The sequence below is a fragment of the Cervus elaphus genome, chromosome 18 (assembly GCF_910594005.1).
Source record: "Cervus elaphus chromosome 18, mCerEla1.1, whole genome shotgun sequence".
Classification (NCBI taxonomy): Eukaryota; Metazoa; Chordata; class Mammalia; order Artiodactyla; family Cervidae; genus Cervus; species Cervus elaphus.
Window position 1 is genome coordinate 81,975,399 of NC_057832.1, and position 10,121 is coordinate 81,985,519.

Here is a 10,121-nt window from a genome sequence, read left to right on the forward strand (position 1 = left end):
CCACCAACTAGGGATAGAAGTACACAGTCAGAACAGGGACACACACAGAGGAAGAAAGGGGCATTAGTGGAATGTTTATTAGGTTCCTGCTCTGGACCAGACACCATAGGAGTTTTATATATATTGTGGTTTTATTTTTCTGCCAGTCCTTCCAGATAGATGCTATAAACCCCTGTTAGCCGGGTTCTGTTTTCCAAAGCTGTGCATGGCAGCGCTGGGGCTCAGTCCAGCCCTCTCACCAAGACCTGCTGTCTCCTCTTGCTTCAGCAGCCTTGTGTTTTGCCATATCTTGGGGTTCTTCACCATTTGTGGAGATGCATGCTGCTCATTTTTTATATAATTTTATTTATTTATTCATTTATTTATTTATGGCTGTGCTGGGTCTTTGTTGCTACACAGGCTTTTCTCTAGTTGTGGCTACTCTCAAGGTGCGGTGTCAGCCTTCTCATTGAGGTAGCTTCTCTTGTTGCCAAACACATGCTCTAGGACGCATGGGCTCAGTAGTTGCAAATCCTTGGCTCTAGAGCACAGGCTAAATAGTTGTGGTGCAAGGACTTAGCTGTTCTGTGGCATGTGGGATCTTCCTGGACCAGTGATGCCTGGTCCATGTGGGATCTTCCTGGACCAGTGATGCCTGGTCCATGTGGGATCTTCCTGGACCAGTGATGCCTGGTCCATGTGGGATCTTCCTGGACCAGTGATGCCTGGTCCATGTGGGATCTTCCTGGACCAGTGATGCCTGGTCCATGTGGGATCTTCCTGGACCAGTGATGCCTGGTCCATGTGGGATCTTCCTGGACATGTGGGATCGTTCTGGATGGCATGTGGGATCTTCCTGAACCAGTGATTGAACCCACGTCTCTTGCATTGGCAGGCGGATTCTTTACCACTGGGCCACCAGGGAAGCCCCTATGCTGCCCCTATTTTTACAGAGCCACTGCCTGACAGAAAAAGCATTGGTGCCAGCTCACCCCTGGGCTAAAGTGGTGGCAATATAAAAGCAATTGGCTTTTTCCAGATATGTGATTCCTCCATGGGGCAAAGACCAGAATGGAGGGATCCATCACCTCCAGCTGGGGTGCCTAGTCCTCCACTGGGACAAACAGCAAATCGCACCAAGGCCCTGGCCCTGATGGCTGAGCTTCTGTCTATCCACACACCCAGGCTCTGTGAGGCCCGCCTCAGCTGTTGCCTCCACTGCTCTTCCTACTTCTCTCCCAGACCTGTCTCTAGGGTCCAGCCAAATGGAAGTATTTCTTGTTTTCCATGGGAATTTCCCATGGCCTTTGCTTCTCCTGTTTCATCTGCATAAAGTGGCAACAGAGAAAGAGAGACAGAGAGAGCCGTCTTTCCATACCTGCCCACTCTCTCATGGGCAGTCCCTCAGTAGGTGTTCCCTGACACCAGTGAGAATGACCTGTCCCTCTGGCCACCCACTCTATGACCTCTACCATGTGACCTCTCACCCATACTGACTTATAAACTGTGTGACAAAATCACTCCCATAAGTTGAAAGTACATTAAGTCAATTCAAATCACAGCCTTCTACTAAGAGAACAGGTTTGCACCTCCTAGACCTGAGTGCTGAACCTTTGTCATCACACACTCCTGGGCCTCCAGCATCACACATCCACAAACCTCTGCTATCATGCACTCTCTGGATTGCCAACGTTAACACATTTGCCGAGAAAATGTATACTGAGCTGCAGCAATACTGCAGGTGCTTGGGTGATGAACCAGGAGGAAAAGATAAAATACACCCGGTATTTTGAAGAAGACAAACACCCCAACAACTACAAAAAGGAATAGGAGGTTAGATTCTCAGAATAGAGGGACTGAGTAAGCTTGAAAATATAAGCTGCCTGGCCTCCCTGAAAATTAGGGAATGTGAACCAGAAATGACAATGGGACGCCATTTCACACTTATCCATTTGACTAGTCCTAAAGGAAATAAACCCTGGATATTCGTTGGAAGGACTGATGCTGAAGTTGAAGTTCCAATATTTTGGCTACCTGATGCAAAGAGCTGACTCATTAGAAAAGATCCTGGTGTTGGGAAAGATTGAACGTAGGAGGAGAAGGGGATGACAGAGGATGAGATGGTTGGATGGCATCACTGATTCAGTGGATATGAGTTTGAGCAAACTCAGTGAGATAGTGAAGGACAGGGAAGCCTGGTGTGCTACAGTCCATGGGGTCACTAAGAGTTGGACATGCCTGAGCTACAGAACAACAAAAACAACAATTTGACCAATATTAAAAGGTGTGATGGTCCTGAAAACTGGCCACAAAGTGGAGAAAGGGGCACCCTCACACTGTGGGGGGGGTGGCCCACAGTGCAACCCCCAGCAGGAGCTGCCTGCATTATGCTGGAAGTCCCGCTCCTGTGTTTGAGCCACACTCCTGTGCATGAGCCCAAGGAGATGCATCCAAGAGAGTTCACTTCCACTCTGCGAACACCTGGACACCTGGGCCCTGCCTCCACAGGAGGCTGGAGAGACAGAGAACAACTGATGATGGGGTGAGAATGAGCAGAGGGCACTTCAAGAGGAAATGGAAAGAAGAGCATGGCCAACATATGGTGGAAGAAAGAGCACGTGTGCATAGATGTTCCGAGAGGTTGACTTACTGGGATCTGTGGGGGTTTCAGGGTCAGATAAAGAGGATTATGTCAGGAGCACATAGAACCTTGAGCCCCTACTGAGGCGTTACAGCCTTCCCTGTAGCCTCCATGCAAAGCCATGGAGGTTTTAAGGTGAAATCCCCAGACCGTGGTTTACAGGAAATAGCGCTTGGGTAGTTTGGAGCCCGGAGGGTGGAGATGGGCACCAGTCTCAGAGGGAGACAGGGAACCTGAGGCCGGCCATGGAGGTGAGAATGGAGAGCAAAAACAGCCGGGGTTTTGAAAGTACAGTTGGTGCACGTGGACCTTTTCCTGGGGTAAGTGAAGTGTTTGCAATGACTGCCTTGGACTCTTTAGAGAAAATCGCAAAAGGTGGGGGGGGGGGGGGCAGGTTATGCCCAGAAAGACAAAATATCAATGCATGAATGTTGATTCGATGCTGTTTTAGGGGAAAAAAGAAACAAACTGTAACAGACATTTTAGAGCTATTGGGGAAATGGGAGTGTGGCGGAGTAGTAGATAATATAAGGGAATTATTTTGGATTTTTTATGTATGATAATGTCATTTTGGCTACTTAAAAGAATGCCTCTATCCTCAGGAGACATTTGTTGAAATATTTAAGTTATGAGCTGTGCCGTTTAAAGTTTCAAGTGGTTCAGAAAAAAGAAAATGAGAGAGAAAAAAAGAAATATTCACTTACAGAATTTTCTGGATTGAATACAGGATTTAAAAATATACCAGATTATTTTATTACTTGATTTAAGTCTGTAAACTTTTAAGTTCTGTACTCTTTTAATCAAAATTAGAGATAAATGTATTAGTTTCAAAAAGAGAGAAATACGAAGAGAAGTGTGGCAAAACATTCTTTTAAGGATTCTTGTGGTTGTTTAGTCCCTAAGTCATGTCCGACTCTTTGCGACCCCAGGGACTGTAGCCTACCAGGGATCGAACCCACGTCTCCTGCGTTATAGGTGGATTCTTAACACTGAGCCACCAGGGAAGCCCATTAAGGACTTTAAGTGAGGGGTATGTGGTGCATGTTTTACTATTTTTGCAAGTTTTCTCTATGTTGGCAGTTTCTCCTTACAAAAACATGGAGGGAGAATGACTGAATATAGTATTCTGTGTATAAGGATATGAAATTAAATATATTTGGTCATTTATGCTTCTGCACTGGACCTGGGTCTCTAAAATTTGTTTGTTACTAGTTTCCTCCATGAGGAATTTCCAAAGGTCATCTGGAATTTGAGAACTGTAGCAAATGGGACGAAAGTGAGGGAAGAAGGCGGCTGAGTTGGTCGCCTGGGAGCCAGTACGGAACGGAACCTGTCACCACCTGCTCAGATGCCGGCACAGAACCTGTAGCGACGACATTTCAATGGCATTCCCACCTCTCAACTTGGCTCTAGTCTTGAAACTTTGGAACCTGAAAGAGCTCATTTTTATATGGGATTTTCTGAGTCTGCCCAGACTGCCTGGGCCCCCAGTCTTCTCCCATAAACAGGCCAGGCCTGGAGGCAATCAGATCTCAGACACAAGCTTTCCTCTTTCTCTGAGTGAAGGCCACGGCCAATGCCAGAGTGACAGGAGAGCTGCATTCCAGGCCGCTGGCTGCCAGCGACTTGAGAAAACACTCTTGCCTGACACTGTCCTGAAAAAAATAATAATTAAATTAAAATGTCCTGATATTTAAAGAGCTGAGAGGGATGGTAGCAGCGGGCTGCTTTTTGCTTCAAAATGATTCAGTGTTGCTTTTTTTGGATGTTGTTTTTCAGTGGCTCAGTTGTGTCTGACTCTGCGACCCCGTGAACTGTAGCTCGTCAGACTTCCCTGTCCTTCACTATCTAGCTGAATTTGCTCAAATTCATGTCCATCGAGCCAGTATGTCATCCAGCCATCTCATCCTTTGTTACCCCTCTCTCCTCCTGCCCTCAATCTTTCCCAGTATCAGGGTCTTTTCCAATGAGTTGGCTCTTTGCATCAGGTGGCCAAGGTATCGGAGCTTCAGCATCAGTCCTTCCGATGAATATTCAAGGTTGATTTCCTTTAGGATTAACTGGTTTGATTCTCATTGCAGTCCAAGGGACTCAAGAGTCTTTTTGGATGAGTGGCTTTCTTAAAAGTGAGATTCAGGCCTTTGACACAGAACCTAGGGGATTCTGGCCCATGGGGCTCACGGCCGCCAGCCTGAGATCTGAGCCTCCAGTTCCAAATGGACAGAGCGATGGTCAAAGTATTAGGACCTGGCACAGAGGAAAACCCAGGGAACTTTTGGTGCTGGGCAAAATCCACAAGGGGATGAATCAATGGCTGTGTGACCTGGCTTGGGGCTCACAAGCTTAGGTCTCCAGAGGCAGTCTGATCCCGAGGACCTGGTCTCCCCTTCAAGTTCTCAATGTGGGCTCCACCCAGCAGGAACTTTTCTGTTGCAAAGAAGCCAAGAGCCCTGGTTTTTGTGTAAAGCCACCTGAGTTTTAAAGGTTGGCAACAAAATCAACTAAAAGCAGTGTGACACCACGTGCGTGGGACAAGCAAATTGCGTGCAGGACTGGATGCAGCCAGGGGCACCCATCAGCTCCCTCTTCAGCTGGTGACTGCAGCCCAAATCCCATTTCTGCCACTTGCAGCCTGAGAGAACAGCTCCAATGCTGTCTCCTCAAGTGGCTGCTGCGAGGACAGAGGGGACTCCGGAGAGTGTGGGGCCAGTCCTGACTGCCCCTGCCCTCTCCTTCTCTTTCTCTGCCATGCCATCTTGGCCTTGAGCCTCCACACTCTACTCAGAGTCTCCCCAAGCCCCAGTCCAAATCTCATCAGATATAATCCAGCCAGGTTCCTGAAAACCACCTTTCACCTTCCACAGAGGTTTTCAGCTCCTTGGTCAAAGGGCTGCCAATGTTTCCCACTGGGTTCTCGAATGGTGGTGTCCTTGAGTTCCACTGGGCCAAAAACACCTCCACCAGCACGCTCCTAAACCTCACCCCTCCCCTCCATCCACTTTTCACAGACATGAGAGGCCTAAGGCTTGTCATCCCCTGTATCCATCAGGTGAGTGGAGAACCCAAGCCTGGGTTTCAGAAGCTCAGAGATAGCACCTTCCTCATGGGCCACCTGGGGGCTGTGGATGGGCCATGCGCAGTGCTCTTGAAGTTCAAGTTCAGAAGTACACACCAGCTGGCCGCCAAAATAGAGCAGGTTCACTGCGGGGATCAAGCAGAGCCCTGGCCTCACTTCTGACCCTGCCACTGGCCAGCTGGTCATCCCTCTCCACCTCCTTCTGGACCACTCTCGCCTCAAGGCACACACAGACAAGAGGATTGTAAGAGCATTGCCACCCAGGAGTGTGTGGGGACCAAATACTCATTCACAGGAAACAGCTGCATGGAGAAGACCTGAGGTCCACGACTCCAGCATGGACAATCCCCAAAGGCTGTCAAGGGGTCAGAGAGGGTCTCCGATGGAAAGTCATTCTACCCGCACATGAACTCTCCATAGATGATTCATTCTTGGAAAATAGGATACCTGTTGTGGAATGAATGTTTGGGTCCCTCCAAAATATCCCTGTGTTGTAGCTGTCACCCAAATGTGACAATATTTGGAGGTGGGTAGGTGATCAGGGTTAGATGAGATCATGAGGGTGGGGCTCCCATGATGGGATTAGTGTCCTTATAGGAAGAGGAAGAAACAGCAGAGCGAGCTCTCTGCCATTTGTGGACACAGCAAGAAGGTGACAGTCTGCAAGCCAAGAAAAGAGTTCTCACCAGACCTGATGGGACTGGCACCCTGATCTCAGACTTCCCACCTCCAGAAGTGTGATAAATCAACATCTGTTGTTTAAGCTGCCAGGCTATGGCATCTTGTAACAGAGCCTGAGCTGACTAAGATAGTACCTAAACCCCAAACACCTAAACCCCAAACACCTCAACCCACACGTGTTCTGGGCTTGCATGTCTGATTCACCAGGATGAGCTGATGGCACACTTAGCCCAAAGAGAACAATCAGACTTCAGGCTCCTAAAAGGGGCTTCCTGGTCCTCCTGTTATCTAGAAAACCATGCCTACTGGTCATCTAGGAGACCAGAAGTGCACATGGAGCAAGAGAAACAAAGACAGAACCCTATAGCGGAGACTCTGGGCCCCCACCACCAGGGCCTGTGAAAGGGAGGCCTGTGAAAGGGAGGCAGGAAGGACAGTCACAACCATCTCAAGCACTGGCAGCATTGTCCAAGACCAATTTCTGCACAAATAGCATCATCTAACCACAGGTAAGAGCAATTTCAGGATAAGAAGGCCAGCTCAGCCTCCTGCTACATGGGTGACCCTATGGGGATGTGTCAGTTAACCTGCTAAGAATCTAGCAAGCAGTCGCTCAGCTGGTGATTATTCTCTGGTGTCCATATCCTGAGGGCAGTAGTGGATTCAACACAAAGTGGACAAGTTGAGGAATTGCATCCACCTGTCCCACCACTTGTTAAGTGTGAGATTTTGGGGTGGGCATCTGGATGTAGTGTAGAGGGGTGTTGTATGTCCCTTTGGCATTGGGGCAGATAATTTCTGGCTTCCTGTTGTTCCTGAGGTGGGTATGTCACCTGGGGAAGGCAGGGGACCAGTGGGCAGGGGCTGGCTATGTCATAGACCTAACTTTGGGGGTCACTGCATTTCCTCTTGTCACTTCAGAGAAACAGTCTATCATTTCTAAGTACCGGTTGATGCTGTTGTCCAGGGGTGTGGGACCCAACCATTGCTTCTCCTATGTATCATATGCTTTGAGGTTTCACTGGTAGCTCAGCTAGTGAGGAATCTGCCTGTGATGCTGGAGACCCCAGTTCGATTCCTGGGTCAGGAAGATCCCCTGGAGAAGGGATAGGCTACCCACTCCAGTATTCTTGGGCTTCCCTGGTGGCTCAGTTGGTAAAGAATCCACCTGTAATGTGGGAGACCTAGCTTTGATCCGTGGGTTAGGAAGATCCCCCTGGAGGAGGGCATGGCAACCCACTCCAGAATTCTTGCCCGGAGAATCCCAATGGACAGAGGAGCCTGGCGGGCTGCAGTCCATGGGGTCACAAAGAGTCAGACACCACTGAGCGACTGAGCACAGCACCAGCTTTAGTCTCGGTATCCAGCTTGTCTTGTGCTGACTTTAATGTTTGCTCAAGATGCAGCCTCATGGTTCATGTGTTGTGTAAGTGGCAGAGATGATGGGAAGGATATGGCTGAAGGTTCAGTTTAAAAACAACTGAGATAAAAAATAACAAAAGACTTCTTTGTAATTGATTCATCAAAACACATGAGCTGTGCATCAGTTGCACATGAGGCGATGGACACAGAAAACAAATACACAGCGCCCCAGGGTGTGGAGGACCCTGGGCCCCACCGACACACTCAGTGATGCCCAGGCATCTAGGAGCATGGACGTGCAGGCTGGCTGGCGGAGGGTTCTGGGAAGAATTCAAACAGAGAGCCAGGCTGTGCTGAAGCATGTGCTTTGGAAAAGTCACCTCAGCACAGTGGTAACAGGTCCAAGAAACAGAGACCGGGAGACCACCCAGGGGTTGTTGTCACTGTGGGAGGGATGTGCCAGGGCCGGGTGGGAGGGGATGAGATGTTCCACTATGTCAGTTAGTGGTACCGCAATACAGACCATGTGCATGCCTATGCCAGCCGTGCTACATGCATCACCTCATTTAATCCTGTGAGTTGGCAAATTGTGCCCCTATTTCACAGATGAGAAAACTGAGGCCCTGAGTTGAAAGTCACAGGTCACAGACCTGGTTAGGAGAAGGAAGAGCTGGTTATATTAGATTGGGACCCAGGTCTATTAAAACGCACAGGCACTGCCTGCCTAAGACAGACCTGGCTCCAATGAGCCAAGATGCCGAGGGAGACAAGGGAATCAGAAACACTGCCAAGGTCTCTTACCTGCAAGAACCTCCTGTCTGCCTGCCCACTGCCACACTGTAGTTCTAGATATTTATTTATTTATTTCTGAATGCCAATGGATATGTGTGCAAGTACATCCACACATGCACATAATTTATACATATGTAGTAAACATGCCAAGCACACACACTCACACTTGCCCATGCTCAGAGAGTCTGGGATAATGTGCCTGGTACACTTAGGAAATGTGTAAACCGGGGATTTGGGTGCAAGAGAGGGGGCTCCTAATACTTACATTATAGCCTTTCTGTAACATTTAAGGGTTTTTTTAGATTTTTAATTGGAGAACAATTGCTTTACAATGTTCTATGGGTTTCTGCTATACACCACCATCAATCAGCCATTAGGATACATATATCCCCTCCCTCTGAGCCTCCCTCCCACCCACCCCCATCCCACCTCTCTAGGCCATCACAGAGCACCAGGCTGAGCTTCCTGCATGTAACATTTGAATTTTTTGTTGCTCACATGCTCTACTTTTACAACATAATAACAAATACAATTTTAAAAATAAGTCTTCGAACGTGCTCTGGAGCCTGCATGCCACAACCTGAGAGTCTGGTGCAACAAAAGATCCCCCATGATGCAACTAAGACCAAATGAAGCCAAATAAGTAAATAAATAGATATTAAAAAGAAAAAAAATATCTTGGCTCTGAACCTCCATGTGAGCGAGAAGCATTCCTGCAGGACTGTCACGAGCGCCCTGCTCAGCTAGGCCAGGACTACTTGGGGGGACATGCTGCACCTCTGAGGATCCGATGCTCACTCAGTGAAGCCATGTGTTCTTAGAAAGCTCAGAGTAACTGCTTTGTCTCTGCCCCCAGAGGACTCATAGGTGCTCAGCAAACAAATGTAAGCAGTTGCCATTAAGAACTTGCTTCACTCTACACTGGAAAATCAGCTTGCTCTAAGCGGGGGACTCTCAAGGGTTTATGATTCCTGCCGTGAGTCTGTGTAACTCAGCCTAATGGTTAAAAAAGATGAAACAGCTGCTTTTGATTTTTGAAAATTCCCCACGCCCGACTGTGACCACACGGAGCAGAGCTGTTTTTGAAGTTGAAGTGGTACTGGATCTTTTCAAACAGCCAAGAGTGTATTCATGGCAGTTTCGTATTCTTACACAACCATTCACTTCCTGTCTCTATAGAACGGAGTGCTGAATATTAATCTGTGTGGATCTGTTCAGCACTTCCTGACTTCATTTGTTAAAAAACCAAGACTTAAAAAAAAAAATGCTTTGAGTTGGAGAGAAAAATCTAAAAGGGTCTGAGTCTAATGAATTCCCAGCACTGAAAAGAGTTAGCATAACATTCCTTCTGTGTCAATATTTGGCACTCCATACAGTGTTTGGACTGAAAGATTTTTTTAAAAAGAAGAAAGAGAAAGAAAGAGAGACAGAGGGAAAGAGAAGGGAAGGGACAAAGGAAGACAGCGATGAGCTCAGTTTGATGATTAAGATGAACAGTATTTGAGGAGAGCACCTTTCTATCGTGCCCTCACACCCGAATAATTTCTCTGTTCAGCTCTGCATCCTCTTGACTTCCCCTAACTTGTGCAG